Source organism: Zingiber officinale, unplaced genomic scaffold (genome assembly GCF_018446385.1).
Source record: "Zingiber officinale cultivar Zhangliang unplaced genomic scaffold, Zo_v1.1 ctg77, whole genome shotgun sequence".
Classification (NCBI taxonomy): Eukaryota; Viridiplantae; Streptophyta; class Magnoliopsida; order Zingiberales; family Zingiberaceae; genus Zingiber; species Zingiber officinale.
In genome coordinates, this window is record NW_024589972.1 from 54,643 (window position 1) to 73,026 (window position 18,384).

General features: G+C 32.4%; 1 long non-coding RNA gene across 1 annotated transcript; it reads left to right on the plus strand.

Annotated features, from left to right (window-relative positions):
• Nucleotides 1–1,497: 1,497 nt before the first annotated feature.
• On the plus strand, nucleotides 1,498–1,938 carry LOC122037756. The gene is made up of 3 exons (XR_006127735.1): nucleotides 1,498–1,604; nucleotides 1,676–1,758; nucleotides 1,856–1,938. It is a non-coding gene; the product is annotated as an uncharacterized LOC122037756 (long non-coding RNA).
• Nucleotides 1,939–18,384: the final 16,446 nt, after the last annotated feature.

Genomic DNA, 18,384 nt, shown 5'->3' on the forward strand with positions numbered 1-18,384 from the left:
CCACATCATTGGAGCAAATTCATGGAGGCTGAAAGACATGCACAAGGACATCACATTGATGAGTTTAACTATACAGATGGAGTGTACAAGATTGTAACAAGAAGACAATTGAATGGTAAAGGTGGTCATGTACACACGGTTCTTTACTATGAAAAAGATTGCACATGTGGAAAGTGGCAGATGCATAGATTTCCATGTTCACATGCAATTGCTGTTTGCCGACATAGAGGGGATAATGCTATTGACCTTGTGGATGAAGTTCACACCACAAAGACTTACATGACACAATATTCTGGCAAGTTTTATCCTATTCATCATAAGGATTATTGGACAAATCCAGGTTGGGAGATTCAAGCAGATTACTCAAGATTGATCAATCATGGGCGGGGTCGGAGACGTGAAAGTCGAATACAAAACGAGATGGATCTGAGGCACCCTGATGAACCCCGTAGATGTGGAAGATGCCACCAAACTGGCCACAACAGGAGAAATTGTCAAAATACACACCCCAGGGTTGATAATGAAGTCGATAGTTGATGTTTTTTTTAATATAATGTATCTCAGTAAGTGAATATCATGTGATGGGAATTAATATTTTGTATTGTATCTTAGTAAGTCAAATACATTTATGTTATTTGGGATTTGAAACCTTGTACAACTTTATTTATACTCTATTTTCTGGTGTTGCTGTGATATAAGACTTTGTACTTTTGTCTTTATTTGTTTTTTTTTGTTACGAATATTGTTTGTTTAATGTCAGTTCTTTATGCTGCAGTGAATAAATTAAATACTATTTAATTAATTTTTAAATTTTGCAGGGTGTTTAAAATGACATCACCTCCAGTTTATAATTTAAATCCAGGCCCATTGATACTAGACTTGTTATTCTTACACAAAGAGCATAGATCTTCGGATCTATTTTATGGGAAAATCAAGGATGACCCACTTAAAGTAAGAAGATGTGATAGTAGTTTTTGGAGACATGTTGATAATATACCACAGCGTGTAATGCATCACATACGAGAAGCTGGGTTTGAGGGTGTCATTCGGTGTGGATATATCCAACTCGATCATGGTCTTATTACTGCTCTAGTGGAGCGATGGCGTCCAGAAACTCATACTTTTCATTTCCCTATTGGTGAGGCGACAATTACCCTACAGGATGTTGAGGTTTTGTGTGGCCTCCAAGTTATAGGATCTCCTGTGTGTGCTACTGATATGAACAAATCATTAGAGCAGTGGATAGATATATGTGAGACTATGATGGGTAAAGTTTTACTCCTCCGGATGGTGCCATATCAAATAATCGAATACTACTAAGGTGTTTGTATGATATCATCTGCAAGCCTCTACCTGAGAATGCATCAGATGAATCATGTATTCAACGGGCGAGAGTCTATATTTTGTATTTGTTGGGTGGTAATTTGTTATCTGATTTATCTGGTAGCACTGTGTACATGCATCACCTCATCAATTTGGTCGATATGTCTGTTAGTGCTTCTATGAGTTGGGGGAGTGCTATTTTGGCCTGTTTATATAGACGTTTGTGCAAAGCGTCATATTCAAAGGCGAATGAGATATGTGGTCCGCTAGTATTATTGCAGGTAATTGAATATAGCTTAATGATATCTTGTATTATATTATAATTCTTTTAATATATACTATTTTCTTTTAGTTGTGGGCTTGGGAACGGTTACCCACCATTCAACCCATCCGACGCACTGATGAAGTCGATTTCACTCGCCCTTATGGATCGAGGTTCGTTTACTTCAATACAATGGATTAAATTATTTATTTATATTTTTTTATATATGCAGTGTTAAGTTTAATAATCTTCCATCCATATATATTTAAGGTGGAATGTGGAGTTTGGAGTGACTAGAGTTCCGATGCATGTTTTGCCTGCCTATCGAGATGCATTCGCCAGTCTACAACCTAATCAGGTATAAATGAACGATAATATGCTATATGTTTTTTATTCTTAAACGATAATATGCTATATTCGAAAGTTACAAGGAATCGAAGATAATATGCTGTAAACATAAAATGACACGCAGGATAAGAAGCTATTGGTTAAAGAAATAAGCTATTGGACCTATTACCAGGTTATAGCTTATATGTTGTAAACCTCGCTCACCTGCTCACCTGGTTATAACCAGGTAATAATATTATTAGCATATTATATGCTATAATTGGTAATAATATTACCTGGTTATTATGTTATTATGTTTACAGCATATTATACGCTATTCCTTTAATATTAACATAAGAACCTGGCTCTCTTGGTAATAATATTAAGAAAATATTATTCCTCACCTGATAATATTATTACCAAGGAATGACTTCTTAATATTAACATTTGTCAAAGTTTATTTCTTAAACTTGCTGTATTACAGATTGTTTAAACCAGGTAGTGTAAACAATTTAAGTTTATTCTTAAATTTGCTATTTCTGGATGGGTTTCTTATCCTTTTCAGTTTATCTGGCTACCGTATGAAGAACATGTTCTTGAATTATTGCCTTCGTATTGTACAAGAGGTCGAGCATGTTGGAGATCTATCACCTATTTGATATGTTGGGAGATTGTTGAAGCTCACTTACCAAACAGAGTCTTACGACAATTTGGTATGCATCAACCGATCCCTATTCCTCGCCTGTTAGATAAACATGTTGCATTGCATAAAATGACACGCAGTGGTAGAGCCAACACTAATTGGATAGAGACACATCAACAATATATTGATCATTGGCGTGATTCACTTAACCATGTTGAAAATGGCGAGTTAGTGAATGATCCAATGCATGCCTCTGTAGAATATATGTCTTGGTATTGGCAGCGGACAGTTATATACATTACAAATCCGAGTCAACGATTTTCTTCTAATGACTTTCAGGGTGATGGAGAGACTACTGAGTATTTGGTATTTTTTTTCCTATATTAAATTTTTAGTAGTACCTATTAATTTGCATTTATTATGTTCATACTAACTAATTCATCTATGTATATATTTAGATGGATGGCATGTGCCGAGTGTTCTACATATCATTAGACTTGATGGCGATCAGTGATGCTAAGCATGCTGGATATTTTGCACAAATTCGAGACATAGCTAGCCACTACATGCACCAAGCCAGAGGACAACAACGTATGGATATTAGGCATTCGCATGTACTTGAACAAGTTGATCACCAAAGTTCACTTACACAACAGATTCATAAAGAACCAAGAAATGTTCAGCGGGGAAGACAAGGTGGTAGGAGATGCCGAAGTCAACCTACTCAATCTCATTTTTCAAATATTGGTCTTGGAGGTTCTTCAAGTAATTTGGAACATGGTAGTCACTCTGATTCTACATTACCAACCCAGACCCCCACAGTTTGTCCATCGCCTATTACTCCAATTCACCTTTTTGATCAAACACTTGATTCTGGCATAACCAATGATAATGCACACAATGGTGGATCTAGTCAATTGCAAGTAAATGATAATGAGCTGGATGAGCAAAATGACATTACCGTTGAACATCATGGTGATCTCCCCATAGCTCTACGCAAACAAAAAAGAACAGTAAAACATATTAGTTGCGGTACACATGGGAGGCTAGGGATGGGGCACTAATTATTACTTAGCAAAATGTAAATTTTATTTGGACAATAGTGTATTATGAGAAAAGACTAACTTATGTTGGATGGTTTCAATTGGTAGTAGTGTATCTCTTAAGTTGTATAAGACTAACTTTAGATTTTCTCAGGATATTAAATCTGTGTGCATCATGTTTTGGCTTTATGAAGCATTCCTTAGTGTTCCTTAGTGTAGCGGATTATCTGTGCAGATTTTGCATTAATGTGTTAGAAGGATAAATTCATGTGTAGTGTGTTTGATGGATTTTTTGGTGGCCGGATATGGATTTCTTTTTGGTGTGATGGAATCTGAATTATGTGCAGTTGCTGATTGTAGATATTATGTGCAGTTGTTGTAGATATTATGTGTAGTTGCTGATTGTAGATATTATGTGCAAGTTGCTGATTGTTTTACTCTGTAAGAAATTTGGTTTCAAATATTGATGAAGCTGAGGAATTCTTGGAAGTTGTTGAGGTGCAAATGTTCTTATGTAGTTAATGTTCTGATTCTGTAAGAAAGTTGCTGAGGAATTCTAGGAGCTTAATGTACTATCTACTCCAAATAGATAGAATTCATTCCAGCTCCAAATAGAATTTGTTTGCTTAATGTACTATCTGCTTTTTTAATATAGGATTCCATCAAATCAAGGTATTATATATGGAAGGTTGAAATTCCCAACATTAAAATGAATGGCTATGGATGAAGTCTCTACAGGACTATAGAGAGGCTCTATATATTTATTTTGTCCAGCTTCTCACACTATCATTTGTCTTTTGTTTCATATAAATACGTATCATATCATATCATGTGTTCATGTGTGTTTATGCTTTATTCTTAGGTACCAATGTTCACTGCATCAGGTCTGCGGGTCCGCTTTCTGAAGGTACATCTTTGAAATATTTCAATCCCATAATTTGTAACACTCGAATTATTTCTTTTTCTAATTATTAGCATTTATGTTTAGGCAGGTATGGGAGAAAAGTGGTTATAACACAGTTGAATGGGTTCGTTACATCACCAAAGCTGGATCATATGAAATTAGATGTTAGTTTATGAACTGCATAGAAACAACTAAAAACATCACCTTTGGAAGGGGCCAAGTGAGTTGGAGCTCGATAGTTCATGAGCAACAATTCAGATGAGATGATGGATCCATCTTCAAGCATGAGCTCCTAGTTATGTGAAAATGTTGTGAAATCCTTTGGATGGCCACTTTATTTCCATACAAAATTTAAAAAGAAAAAACTTATTTTTTTTTGTATGATTTTAGTATTTTTGGTTTGTACTTTTACTTGATTGTCAGATATTTCAGTTGGATAATAGTATTGATTTCTATTTCTTATATTGTTCAACTGAGGTAAGCGATTTATTTTGCATTGTTGACTAATGGTTACGAAGCTACACGGTAAAAATTCAATGATTTTATTTGTCTTGTTGAACTAAATAAGTGAACAAGTTGGATGTCGCTGTAGCCCGTATTTTTCTCTGAGAATTTGGGTGAACAAGTTGGTTTGCCGCAAAAGCATTGGTTTCGCAGTTCGCAAACAAAAAAAAAGAAAATCCTTAGTTCTTGGAGCATAAAATAGCAAATGCGAAAGCATTTACCGTAAGAATTTTATTGTTTGTCGCAACAGCATTGGTTTCACATTTAGCAAATAAAAAAAAAGAAATCCTTAGTTTTGGAGCAGAAAGCAGTAAATGTGAAAACATCTACACTAAGAATTTTTTGATTTACCGCAACAACATTGGTTTCGCATTTAGAAAATGCGAAACTATTGCTTTCGCATTTAGCAAATGCGAAACTATTGCTTTCGCATTTAACGAATGCGAAATCAATGTTTTCGAAGCAAAAAAAATTCTTAGTTTTAATAGGAAAACTGTAAACTAAAACAAATTCTTTCTTAGTTTTGCATTTATCAAATGCGAAACCAATTAAATTTCATATTTCACAAATAAGAAATTTATAGACAGGTAACTCCTTTCAAAATAATCGTGACAATTACTGTAACTATTCCATTGATCCATGATTAAGACAGAGCATTCATATTTGGGATTTTTTTTGACAGATATCCGAAAACAACTTCTACATTTGTTTAGAATTTTCTATTTTTTGACTTTGTGTTTTTAGTCCAATGTGGTTTCACATTTTGTAATTACCACGATATAAATAGCAAATATCGTAGCATGTCTGTGATTTTCATTAGTTTCGCATTTGCAGAATATGAAACCTATTAAATTTCGCATATTGCAAATGCGAAACACACACCAAGGTAACTACTTTCAAAATAAACACATTGTTTTCCACATTTTACGTAATTGGTATATTTCAGGAATTTCCTCTGGTCAAGGTCATGGGATTGATGCAAGATCATTGAATTGGTTTATCGAATTATGATGTAAAATGTCACACATCGAGCTCATCTAGCAAAGATTTTCATAGCTTAGGAAGTCTTGAAAGGTATGAATATACATGCAGCATCTTTGGTAAGACGAGCTAGGCGTGTGACCTTGGAAGTGATCAAGATTTGTTCCATATAATACAATTCAATCTCACAAATGTCTTAATTGACAATTCATGTAACCAAAAAAACAAAAATTGAAGAAAAAGAATTGAATCCAATTCTGAGTCTAAACCTTACAAAACATACACATGATAAAGCGAAAAAAGAAAGAAAGAAAATGGTTCATGTTCGACTTTATCAGCATGGATTGCAGAGTTAGTTATATGATACAAAGCAAGTTCCAGTTCATGCTTCTCTAAAACTAACAAAATATGTCGAACATCCGTCTCAGAGTGCAGACTGAAACCAGTATCGAACACTTTGTGAATATCTTCCCTCTCAATCCTGCTTTTTGGGATCATCACGTAGAGCTTGACAAGACGTTTTGCTGCGATGTCTTTTGTTTGTATGTAGTATTTATACATCCGAGGAACACAGAAGGCAAAGAACGATATAATGTATCTTGAAAACTATTCCAAACCGCACAAAGAAATGAACCACGGCGTATATGAAGAGAAAAGTCGGCATAGTGCTCCTGTAGTGCCAGTCGGGTGAGTAAATAACATAGAGATAAAGCAGCATCTCCCATACCATTGGTGTTTCATCACTCTGCTGTAGCCTGGAAAAGCATGGAAAAATCATGTCACGATTCAATGTGTAATGCAAATAATCTCTGGCAATCAACCACTAAGACGACCAAAGCTCAAAAACATAATATATACTTGGATAGTGGCACACAGACACGGTTTATTTCTAAATTTTCAAGGTTGATTGCTATTAGTTCTAGAAAGTGGGATGATTGTGCTTTAAAACACTTGTGAAAGCAGGATATCTTTGCCGCTCCGTGATGCTCGAGAATGCATGAGTAGATCATTGTGTGAGTGTGTCTAGAGAGTTTATGTACTCAACCAAATGACTGTAATTAACAACAATGCGCTGACTTTTAAACATGAGGTTTTTTGTATTGGATCATGGACAACTAAATATCTTTATCGGGTAGCATACCTAGGACATGATGTTAATTTTTCTAACTAATCTAACAGGCCGATATTTCCAAAAAAATAGAGTAAATCAATTTGATAAAACATTGAATAATTTAATCAAAACAATTAATTGAACTATAATGTTGGTTTAAAAAAAAAAATTGCTAGTGATGCTGATTTCTAAAGCAAAAACAAATTAATCATGCTGATAAAGTTAAATCTGGAATGATGGACAGTCCAAAAGCCCAATATCCAATAGTTATAAATCTCATTTGAAAAAAAATCCTTATAAATATGTTATAATTGAAAATCAAATAATAGATATTTAGGAAACAACTAAATATCTTTATCCTTGGTGCATAATGTTAATTGTTAAAATGTAACATCAGTGTGGTGTTGATTCAGTAGTGCAGACATGGCTCGATTGATAATTTTATTTAATCTAATTAACTGTTTTAAAATTGAACAAAATTATTTAATATTTTTTAAAAAAAATTGAATTTCGAAATAACCCAACCAAAGTCCTAAATTCTGCCGGATAATTCGATTTAATCTAATTTTTCTCACCCGAGTATTGCATCATCACAACAATACGAAAAGCCATTTTATAATTAGTTAGTTATTAACGCGTAGATTAATTTTAAATAAATATAATAATTTTTTAAAAAATATTTTTTTATAAATCTTAGCATTTAAATTATTTTAAAATATATAAATAAATTATAGGGTAGTCAAGTTTAGATTTTTTTTTCTTAAGGCGTGTACCTATCAGAAATTGATATCTTATTTTATTATTTATTATAGGAAATTTATCATCCTCAAACCATGTGGACATACGTGAAGACTTGAATTGCATATTTATGATAAAAAAAAAATTATTATAAAATAAATGGAATAATGTCAAGATGAATTAGACTAGTTCAATTTAAAAAAATTATTGGATTTATTTTTTATTTATATAATTCCTACCACCCTAATTTATTCTTTATTAGAATAATTTAGTTGAAAATATTTAGCAAAGAATTACAAGGGTGCTCTATCTGGGAGAATCTATCAAAGTTTTGATAAATAATTTCTATATGATAATTTAGGTGATTGCAATTTTAAAAGAGAGACACTTTTTGAAGATTTTAAATTTGTACCAAATATTTTTTATTGAGTTATATTTTATAGGATTAATTTACATGAAAAATGAATTAACTCATTAAGATAGATTTCTGTTTGATATACTTTTGGTCTCTAATAATATAATATTTTCAATATTTATATTTTTAATTAATGTAAAATAAAAACATTCAAAAAAAATTTCACTAATTTCATTAAGTAAAATTTGTATATATTTTCTAATTCCAAACTTTTATTAATTTGTAAATTAATATTTGAAAATTTCAATGGCCATCAACTTAAAATTTAATTTCTAAGTTATTTCAATGACTTAATTATAAAAAAAAATATAAGTTTTTAGTTTTAATATTAAATATAATAGATTTCTCATTAGAAGATAAATATACACATTTTAATTATTCTTTATAACTTTAAAATTATTAATAATAGAATAAGCACGTATTTTTTAAATATTAATGTTTTTTATAAAAAAAAACCTCGTTAAAATATAGAAGCTACATGGATTATCAATAAAATAAGAATGGAAGATAATGGTAAATCTTAAATTGAAGATAATAGATAAGAAAATATAATTTACTAAAATAATTAATATAATATTTTTTAAAAAAATGAGAAAGTTATGCATATGTTTGTGACAGTAGTAAAGTTAGCATGTATATCCTAATAAAAAATAATTAATAAATACATTTGATTTTATTTTATTTTTAAAGTTCATGAATTTGTTTTTTTACTTTTCAATTTTTTTTTAAAAAAAAGTTCATGAACTAACCATTTTAAATTATAGTATTTAAAAATGAGAAATTAAGAAATGGTGAAGTCCTGAATTTTATCAATCTCTTAATATTTATAATTTTTGATAATTTTAAATCGACACATATGTGTTTTTTAAAATAATTTATTTAATTTTAAATAAAAGTTTCAATCACTTATTTTGTTGTTGAACATATTTTATTTTTTAAAATGATTTAATTTTTAAAATCAATGACTTAGTCTCCATACTAGAAGAAACGAATGGATGTCTACTTAAAAACTGACTTCGACCAGTGGTTCAGCGTCACTTGTGGCTACGAGGCGCCTGTCGATAACTCCGGAAATCCATTGGACCCAGAACAATGGAATCCGGACATGAAGAAGAAAGCCCAAACAAATTTCAAAGCGCTCAACACACTGCTATGTGAGCTGACGAAGGAAGAACTGAACCGAGTGGGACCACACTAGAATGCAAAAGAACTATGAGACAAGCTCGTCGAACTACACGAGGGAACCAGCGATGCCAAGGTAACCAAACGAGACCTTTTTTTAAATAAATTGTTTAATATTAAGATGCAGGAAGGAGAATCCGTGAGTCAGCTCCATGCGAGGATCAAAGACATCCTCAACGGACTTCACGTTATCAGCCACCAGATGGAGAACCGCGATTTAATCAGGTATGCTCTAAACGCGTTTCCTCAAAATGCATTGTGGGCATCTATCGTGGATGCCTACAAGATTTCGAAGAATCTTTCTAAGTTAAAGTTATATGAGCTATTTTGTAAACTTGAGGTACACGAGCAAACTAACGCCCAAACCGAGAAAGGTATCGCTCTTGTTGCAGGCTCCTCCTAGGAAAAGACAAAAATCAAGCCTGAACCTGAAGTTGAGTCTGACCAAGATTCAGAAGATGAAGAGTACCTGGTGAACTTGGTAAGAAAGATGTTTACTAGGAGAAAAAAGAACTTTAGCAGAAAAGATTTGCAGAAGATCAACTCCACAACTGAACGAAGAAACGTGACCTGCTTCGGATGCAACAAGAATGATTACTACAAGAACGAGTGCCCAAAATTGAAGAACGACAAGTCAAAGACAACCAAGAAGAAGGCACTCAAAGCAACGTGGGGCAATTCATCTTCAGAAGAATCAGAAGCCGAAGAGCAGAAGTATCAAAGTCACCTCGCACTGATGGGTCGCGAGTCAGCATCGGAGGACGAATCGGAAGACGAGTCCAAACCTAAATCAAGCCACAAGTCTGTACTCGTTTCTGAAGGTCCCGATGAGGTAAATTTCTATTTAAGCAAAAAGTTTTTTAAATTTATTTCATGTTTGAATAGAAAATTAACCGAACAAGAGAATAAAAATAAAGTGTTCCTTGAGGAAAACCAACAACTCAAGGAATAAATTGAAAAATCAAATCCAAATCAAGTTTTAACACTTAGGAGGAAAATTCAACACTAAAAATTGAAATTATAAAACTAAAAGGGCTTTTAGAAAAATTTACAGCTAGATTTAAAAATTCAGATATTATTTTAAATAATCAAAAAATTGTATACAATAAATCTAGACTTGGATACAAGTCAAACTCAAATAAATCATTTATATCACTAATAACGCAAAATAAAAAAAAAACCAAAGCTTGGATTCGTTTAACCACACAAGTAGGAATTAATAAATATTATATACCTAAAAATGAAATATATTATGTAAAATCCAAAAACCCAATTCATAATTCTAACTATAAAATTAAATCAACTAAACCAAAATCAAATAATAGAAATAACTGTAGAATCAAAATAAAACCTAACTATCATCAAGTTTATTACAATTATAAAAGTAATCAACATAGACCCAAAACTAAAATTTAACCTAAATTAATAATTTAGGGGAGGCTCCAAACTAGTTGACACTTCCAAAAATAGCCTATCCGGTAGGATAATTAGGATTAGTTTACAAAAGACAAAAGTTTAACTTGACCTACGGTACTGGTGAAGTTTTGGATGATAGTAGATTAAGAAAGCTCAGTCTATGCATGTATAAGAAGATATGGCTTCGACCTGGTGCATTTGGCTGAGTGGAACTAACTGAAACTACCTCTTATGGATCCTAACTAGTTAGACCAAGGTTTTGTACTAAGTTCAGTGGATAGAATTATTTGGAAAACCTCGAAGACATGGTTACTCTAATGATGTCCAGGTGACTGATCATAGCCAAGAAGTTAATCTAAAGAATGCTTGTTTGTTGAGCCTAAAGTAAAACTTGAATCTAACACAATATTAACCAAACCCTAAAAATTGAATTTAACTTTATCTCACAAAAATTAGAGGTTTCCCTGATTGAAAGCGTAGATTGGGTAAGATGACTAAGGACCTCAAATCAAATTAAACCGAATCGAATCAACTTAAATAAAATTAAAATTAAATTAAAATAAAAAATAAAATAAAATAAAATAAAATAAAATTAAAATTAAATTAAATTTAAATTATATTAAATTAAAATTAAATTAAATTAAACTAAACAAAATTAAACTAAATTAAATAAAATTAAACTAAACTAAATTAAACTAAACAAAATTAAATAAAATTAAACTAAATTAAATTAAATTAAATTAAATTAAAGTAAACTAAAACAAATTAAATTATATTAAATTCAAAATTTAATCTTAAAATTATTTAACTTAAAAATATACTTAAAAATTATTTTAACTTAAAAATCTTCTTGAAAATTATTTTAACTTAAAATCTTATTAAAAATTATTTTAACTCAAAATCTTCTTAAAAATCATTTTAACTTTTTTTTTAAAAAAAATATTTTAGTTTAAAAATTATTTTAAAATCTATTTTAACTTAAAACTTATTTTTAAAACTATTTTAACTTAAAAATTATTTTAAAATATATTTTAACGTAAAAAAATATTTTAAAAATTATTTTAACTTAAAAATTATTTTTAAAGTTATTTTAACTTAAACATTATTTTTAAAACTATTTTAATTTATAACTTATTTTAAAATATATTTTAACTTAAAACTTATTTTAAAAACTTATTTTTAACTTAAAAATATATTTTAAAAATATATTTTAAAAATTAAGTGAAAAATTTATTTCCAAAATTATTTTAAAAATCTATTCTGAAAATTAAGTTAGTAATTAAAAATTAAAAATTTAAACTTAAAATTAAAATTAAACTTTAAAGTTAAATTAAAATTAAGTTAAACTTAAATTTGAACTTAAATTAAAATTTAATTTAAAACATAAATTCAAAACTTAAAATTAAACTTAAATTAAAACTTACAATTAAAACTTAAAATTTAAACTTAAAATTAAAGCTTAAATTAAAACTTAAAATTAAAATTTGATTTAAAAAAATAAAGTAAAACTTAATTTAAAACTTAAAACTTAGAACTTAGAACTTAAAACTTAATACTTAATACTTAATTATAACTAAAATTAAAAAACATAAATGAAAACTTAAATTGAAACTAAAATTAAAAACACAAATTTAAACTGAAATTAAAAATAAAATTAAACCTAAAAATTAAAATTAAAATTAACCCTAAAACTAAGAATAAAACTTAAAATTAAGTTTAACTTAAATTAATACTTAACTTAATTTAAAACTCAACTTAAATTAAATTAAATTTAAAAATAAACTTATCTAAATCTTAACTTAAGTTAAAACTTAAAAATTAAACTTTAAACTTCAACTTAAACTTGAAATTTAAAACTAAACTTAAAATTAAACTTAAAATTAAACGAAAGCTAAATTAAGTTAAAAATTAATTAAATTAGACTTGACATTCCATTAAAAGGTTAATTAAATCTTAACATTAATTTAACTCAATCAATCTTGATTTAGGCGTTAATCAAAATTTTAACTTTACTGTAATTAAATCTTAATTTAAGATTGACTTAAATTGAACCTTAAAATTACTTAACCTGATTTAATAACTTTAATTAAATCTTAATTTAAGATTGACTTAAATTGAACCTTAAAATTACTTAACCTGATTTAATAACTTTAATAAATTCAAACCTCGAATTAATACTAACCTTAAAACTTTATGAATCGTACTTAAGTTAAATAGGATGAAGTAAATAAATAATTAAATTATAACTAAGACTTTCATTAAATCAATTAACTCAATCAATTAATATAAAATTTAAAATGTTTTAATCAAATAAATATTAAATTGATTTACTTATTATTGAGTTAATAACAAATCAATTCTTAACTTATAGAATGCTGAGTTTTCACAAGAGCTCTAAAGTTATTGAAAATTATAAGATAATCAGACCTGTGTTTCATAAGATAGATCCAAGAGTAACGAGTGCAATCATCAATAAATGAAACAGAATACCTTGACCCCTCCCCTTCCTTTTCTAGGAATAGGAGAGGGTCCCCACACATTAGAATGGATAAGATCAAATGGAGCAGAAGAAAAAGAAACACTTTTAGAAAATAGTAAGACAGAAAATTTGGCTAGTTTACAACCACTACAATCAGAAATATCAAAAATTTTTAAAGGTCCTAATGCTCTTGTAGAGGCTAAAAACTACAAATGAGGCGCTAAAACATGACCTAAGCGAGAGTGTCACAAATAAAAATCAGAAGATGAACGATTCATATGAAAAGATGATAAATCTACACTCGAAGCTACAACTTCTGGTAATTTGAGTTGATCTAAAACTTAGAGTCCTCCTTGCTTATGACCTATCCCAATCAACTTTTGAGATTGCGGGTCCTGAATATAACAATTGGATGAAGAAAAAGAGACTAGGTATCCAGACTCACATAATTGACTAACAGAAACAAGATTTAAAGTAAGACTCGGAATATAATAAACATTAGTTAGAGATAATGGAGATGTAACAATTGAACCAACACCTACTAATGACATAGGAGTACCATCAACAGTCACAATAGATATAGATGAATTGGGAGAAAAAGAAACAAAAGATGGCAAATTGGATGACATATGATGAGATGCACCAGAGTCCAAAATCTACAAGGATAAAGATATACCTGAAATATCAGACGACGATAAACTTATATGAGAGGAAGCTGACATGGCAGAGGGCTATGAACCAAGGAACTATTGAAACTGCTCAAACATATATGAATCAGATTTTCATAAAACATCTACACGATCAGGCATGATGATAAAATAAATAATTTTCAAAATAACCAAACTGTAAGAATACACATTTGTATGATCCGCAAAAACTGATGTCAGGAGGACCCGTGGTCACAAAAAAAATCTGAGGCAGAAAAGGATGTCAGATGTAGAAATCAGTAGCACAGAGCGTCAGCACCAAAATTGACAGCACAAGATGTCGGTGCCGAAATCGGCAGAAAATAGTGTCCACGCCGAAATCGGCAGAAAACAATGTTGGCGTCGAAATCGGTAGGGCAGGACGTCAGCGTCGAAATCGACAGAAAATAGATGTCGGTGCCGAAATCAACAGCAACAGGATAGAAAATAGATGTCGGCGCCGAAATCAATAACAATAGTAGGAGACGACAACGGCAACAGGAAGCAATAACAAGGGGCGGTAGAAAAAATTAAGTCAGAGAAGAAGAACCTGACTCTGATACCATGTAGAAATTAAGAGAAGGAAAAACTAACCATATTATTGAATCTAAAAATTCATTGAGAAAAATAAAGAGTACAAGACCTTTATATAGTTAATTATAAGAAAAAAATTATAAAACCTAAACTGAAAAGGTAAAAGACTAAATCTAAACCCTAAACTGAAAAAGTAAAAAATTAAATTGTCCTAAGACTATAAACAAATAATTCTAATAGATTATATAATATAAATTATATAATCTAACAATATCTTGATTTAAGATGAAAGAGGTATGACTCATTGTGGCAAAAGGCGAATACACTCGCCCCCAGCATCCCCGTCAACCCGTCCCAAGGCCAACACTGAGGAGGTAAATTACGGACGACTACTAGCCTTTGGAATACTGACTAGCACATAAGGGAGGTATTATCTCGACTTTGCCGAGATTCGAACCTCAGACCTCATTGTGGCAACACCTCATGCGCTAGCCACTAGACGAAAGAGGTATTGTTGGGACCAAAATGTAGTTAGAGGGGGAGGGGGTGAATAGCTCGGCGCGTGCTCCGTGTTCTTCGTTGCTTGTTTCTTCAGAGATGTGCAGCGGAAAATACAGAGAAACAAAATACAGCGCTAACAAATGGATTTTACTTGGTATCCACCTCACAAGAGGTGACTAATCCAAGGATCCACACACTCACGCACCCTTCACTATGAAACACACTCCTCTACGGTAACTACCGAAGGCGGAGAAGCCTTTACAAACTCTCAATACAAGAAAAAGGAAAGAATATGAAATACAAGCAAAAGCTTACAATAAACCCTAACCCTAACTTCTCTTCTTGCTTTTGATCCGCCTCTTGACTTGGAAGAACCTCTAAGAATCTTCAAGAACTGGCGATCTGAACTTGAGAGAGAGCTGTGGAGTCTCTAGTGAAGATCGGAGATGAATGCCATAAGTTCTGCCGATGGAATCGAATGCCTGCAGCTATAAACGACGCCAATGGTCGGATCCCGATTGATTGGATTGCTCCCAATCGATCGAGGAGGCTTTGGATCTATCAGCTGATCGATCCAGAGCGCCTCTGTGCTCTACGGGAAATGCTTGGATCGATCGGCTGATCGATCCAGCCTTTATCGCGCAAAAACGTGCCACCCCAATCGATCCACTGATCGATTGGGGTCTCTGGATCGATCGACCGATCGATCCAGAGACGTTCTGTGCGCTCTGTGACTTGCCCGCTCGTGGCTTGTCGCGGGGACCTTCCCAATCGATCGGCCGATCCATTGGGCATCAGCCAATCGATCGGCTGATCGATCCAGACTTTGGTTTTTGCTCAAAACCAAGTCTCAAGTCCCCAAAACCAACATCCAGTCAATCCATGACCTGTTGGTACATCATGCCTAGCATCCGGTCAACCTTGACCTGCCAGGACTCCCTCACCAAGTGCCCGGTCAATCCCTTTGACCCACTTGGACTTTTTCTATTCGTGCCAAGTATCCGGTCACTCCCTTAACCTACTTGGACTTCTACCAGATGTCTGGTCAACCTTGACCCATCTGGATTTCCTCGTGCCAAGTATCCAGTCAATCCTTTGACCTACTTGGACTTCCCAACACCAGATGTCCGATCAACCTTGATCCATCTGGATTTTCCCTTGCCTGACTTTACTCACCAGGACTTTCACCTAGCTTCACTCACTATGATTTCTCATCTGCCTGGCTTCACTCACCAGGACTTCCAAACTGTCTAGCTTCACTCACTAGGACTTTCACCTAGCTTCACTCACTAGGATTTTCACCTAGCTTCACTCATTAGAATTTTTACCTGGCTTCACTCACTAGGATTTCCTTCTGCCTAGCTTCATTCACTAGGACTTTCTTCTGCCTAGCTTCACTCACTAGGACTTTCTTCTGCCTGGCTTCAATCACCAGGACTTTCCAGTCAGGTATCTGGTCAACCTTGACCTACTTGACTTTCTTTCACATCTTGACTGGTCAACCTTGACCAAGCGAGAATTGTATCAACAATCTCCCCAAATGAACCACTGCACCTGCATTGTCCATATCATCTAAACCCAATATATTTTCAAACATCGAAACCCAAATCAAGACTCAGACTTGGTCAACCAGGTCAACCTTGACCTAAAGGATATTGCACCAACAATCTCTCCCTTTTTGATGTTTGACAATACTACTTGTTAAGTTAGGAAATTAGGCTAATCCCATAGCCTCAACTCCTTTCATGTCAATATGTGAATGATGGTTCCCTTCATTTCCTTCCTTTTCTAGAGGGCAAACTCCCCCTTTAGGTACTGAAGGCCTAACTTAACCATACATTCTTCCCCTATTGGCACACATCATAAACATGCCTTCATCTATGGGAACACATTAACCACAACCTCTCCCCCTGAAGAGTTGCTTATCGTTGTTCACAACTTCACTCGTTGTGATTAACACGATAATGAAGAACCCATACCCTTCATTATCATCAATGCTCACCCTTGAGCATTAACCACCTGAATAACCCAAATGAAGGTCTCATACCCTTCATTTGTATCTAATGCTCATCCATGAGCAAACACCACTTAAACAATGAGGATATCCACTCCCCATTAAATCCCAATGCCTAACCTTGAGCATTTTCTCTAAAAGAAGGTTAACCACCTTCCAAGGTGTATGAAAAATAATTTTCATGTCCTTAAAGAGTAGCTCCCCCTAAAGACATGGTCGTACCTTCTGTCATTGCACCAACAATGACCTGGAATCCCTAAACCTTTAGGAAACCCAAATTTAGAAGTTTTGAGATTCAAAAATTTAATATTGAAGCAAACCTCAACCTAAACTTCAATTTAGTCTCCCTCAACCAATCCATCCTTGTTTTCAACATGAAAACACTCTTTTTGTATATACAAATGTATTTTGAGGGATTTGGAATGGTTGCCTAGACTAACCATGGTTTGGAATGCTGAAATCAGGCTTTCCCAGCCAAAATCAGCTTCCTCAATCGATTGGAGTTGGGTCCCAATCGATTGAACTGCCTGAATCGATCCACTGATCGATTCAGCCAGTCTGGATCGATCGACTGATCGATACAGCGAGCTTCTGCTCGCGAGATTTACCTTCTCAATAGATCGCCTGATCGATTGAAGCACTCCAATCGATCGGGTGATCGATTGAAGTTCTGATAGTTGTTGAAATTCCATTTCAGTCAACTTCAGAAACCCCTAGAAAATTTTACAAAAATCTAAAAATTGTGAAAATTTGTGTAGATATTATTTAAGGTATATACTATTAAGGAAAAATAGTTTTCTCATAAAATACTTCTTATTTTCAAAAATTGACTCAAACTTGTAAAAACTTTAGTGTTTTCTTCAAGTTTGTGTTCAACCATTCAATGATGATTACAATCAAGAGATAACCTTCATCAAGGTTTTCCAAAGTATGTTTAAAATCATTTTCAAAACCAATATCCCACCATGTTCCTTGGGCTTAATGCACATGACTTGTACATTAGCTTTTCCAATGATGGGAAAACACATAACTATGTGTTTTGATGAATTTAAAACTCAAAAGAATGCACTAAATCAACATCTTGAGTTTTGTTATCATCCTAACATCTCACTTGTATCTAATGTGCACTAAAACACATACAAGCTATCTTATAGGTCTTTGTGAGATGTAAATTTTGGTTTTGCCCTAATGTAAGGATTATGCATATCTATCTAGGCATTTTAAGTGATAAACATCCACCAAGGATGTTGCTTGTTGATTCCATTTGTTTATAAATGTCATTTGTCTTTAATTTTAAGGAAATAAACATAATGCATGATAA